Source organism: Camellia sinensis, unplaced genomic scaffold (genome assembly GCF_055761805.1).
Source record: "Camellia sinensis isolate YWXY unplaced genomic scaffold, ASM5576180v1 Unanchor223, whole genome shotgun sequence".
NCBI classification, from domain to species: domain Eukaryota; kingdom Viridiplantae; phylum Streptophyta; class Magnoliopsida; order Ericales; family Theaceae; genus Camellia; species Camellia sinensis.
In genome coordinates this window covers 7,501-10,000 of record NW_028129103.1, presented here as the reverse complement: position 1 = coordinate 10,000, position 2,500 = coordinate 7,501, and the positions used below count along the sequence as shown (strand labels likewise).

General features: G+C 29.8%; 1 non-coding gene across 1 annotated transcript; it reads left to right on the top strand.

The window, feature by feature from the left end:
* Positions 1–356: 356 nt before the first annotated feature.
* TRNAQ-UUG (transfer RNA glutamine (anticodon UUG)) lies at positions 357–428 on the top strand. Its single transcript has one exon. It is a non-coding gene; the product is annotated as a tRNA-Gln (tRNA).
* The last annotated feature ends 2,072 nt before the right edge of the window (positions 429–2,500 follow it).

The window sequence follows — 2,500 nt, the reverse complement described above, 5'->3', positions numbered from 1 at the left end:
TCAAACTAAAGATATTAAGCATAACAGACATTTTTGTTCTTGGAGATAATTGCATTTTGATTGAGTTTTTGATATAAGTAAAAACGAAGAAAGTAAGGTAGACAAAAAATCCTTCTTTTTCTTTGAATTCACCCAATCAAAAATCCTCCCATTCTCAAAGGAGAATAGAAGAAATTATACTTTCATACAATATCTTAATTGAATTATATGTAATGATCAATAAATTGAATTTAAATTCTATATCTATACGTGTCAAAATCCTAGCAACAATCTAATCTATTCTTAGATATTTGGACTTGAATTGACGACCAACCAATACCAACATTATTCTTTATTAGCGCGAATAGAAATGAAAATGGGGCGTGGCCAAGTGGTAAGGCAACGGGTTTTGGTCCCGTTATTCGGAGGTTCGAATCCTTCCGTCCCAGAGCATATTCCATTCTATTAGAATAAAGATTCTTTTTTGAACAACTTTCTTTTTAAATTTTAAAGGTCTAATATTGGATAGAATGTGATTCTTCTTTCTGCTTTTTAATGATTCTTCTCTGAATCATATCTTTCTTTCACAAACTTGAATTGAATCGAGTTCAAATGACACACAGATTTAACTGAATCTATTTATAATCCAGATAAGATAGGAACATAGAGCACAAGGATTTGAATTCAAAAATAATTGGGCGGGCTTTTCATCATATGTTTATTCTCTTCATATTTATATTGAGGGAAGTTAGTTACTTAGAAAAACCTTCCGTCCCATATTGAATTTTCAACGATGCATTTTTAATCGAAATGCGAAAGAACCTATATTTCCTATCTCTTATTCCCTATTCTTTAAATGAAGTAGTCCAATTATTAATTCTCTGTGGATCTCTGAATTTCTAACCAAGAGGGAGTTCTTGGTACTATAATTGAATTCTATTAAGGGGATTCAATCTCTTTCTTAAGACTGGGTTAGGGTAAAAAGGGGAGCAAAGACTTAATCTATACTTGTTTGGCTTTATCTGTCCGAATCTTATTAATAAACAATCAAGTTACATATGTAATCGATGTATTTTATTTGAACTTCATTTTTAGGTATTTCATGTTTGTTCTAATGAATAATTGTAAATCTATGTAAGGATTGAGATAGGGGTGATTCATACATTTTATTCACTTTACTTTATGACAAGATTATAGAAAGATTACGGAATCTCAAGTCAAACAAAATACCAAAATACGTATATAAAATGAGGAAATGCATAGCCTGTATGTATATATTGTTATCGCTCTATTTCAGTGACAGTAGTTTTTCTTTGTGAAAAAAAAATGGGATCTCTTAAATTTGAAAATTTAAATATTTAACATAGAATATCTATAAGAGTGACAATTGTTCAGTCTATCTGATAAATCCCCATTCTTTCATCTAATTAAGAAAATCAGAATCGAAAGAATAAGGACTTAAATCTTACCTTACATCAGTCTTTTTTATTCATTTATTCATCTCAGGAGAAAAAAGAGAAATTTGATTTATTGTTCGATCTATCTATCTGCTTTAAATCATTGATGATTCCATTCCAAAAGAAATAGAAATTTCTCTCTTTTATGATGATCAAATGCGGTTCTTACTGTAAAACTTTATTCAAATAATGATGTCAAAGTAGGAAACTTAATTATAAATTAAATATTTTTAATGATTCCTTATGAGTTGAATCTTTGATACTTAAAGAAGTGTGAGATTGGTGAATCTATCCTATTGAGTTACTTGAAGTGAAGATGCAGATATTCAAAAAGAACTCATTTATTCGTCTTATTTATTATTTTTATGGTATTTATTTATATATTTTTATTAATAAAATAAAAAAAAAAATTTCATTTCTATTTATACAATAAAATATTTATACACTAAAATAGGGGGTTAAGTTGAATTCTTGCTAAAACTTCTTCAGAAAAAACATCTATATAGAAGAAAAAAAGTCTAGATTACTATGTACCGACTGAACCAATGATTATTCACGATTCCATAATTGAATCAATTCCATATCATACCGGCTACAAATTAAAGAAATGTTATGGTAAAACTTCGTTTGAAACGATGTGGTAGAAAGCAACGTGCGACTTGAAGGACACGATCCGTTGTGGATTCTTACATCCACCATTTTATATAGGAATGAAGGTGCTCTTGGCTCGACATCATTTGTTCTGTCCCACTAGAACCCCTCTTTTTTTGTTGGGTTGTAATGGAAATAGTCCACGATGAAGCTCGAGTAGAAAGTATTGATTCATTTCTCAGGGGTAAGGATCTAGGGTTAATGCCAATCAATAAATTGGAACAACTTCGTAAATATATCTTCAATATAGAAATCGAAAGGGTTACAAGTTTCCAATCCCAAAAGGTAAAATTTCTTGAAATTGATAAAACTCTTTCGATACAAAGTGTATCGCGTGGGAATCAACCATTTGTATGATTCTTTGATAGAAAGAAATCACAAAAAAAGGTATGTTGCTGCCATTTTGAAAGGAT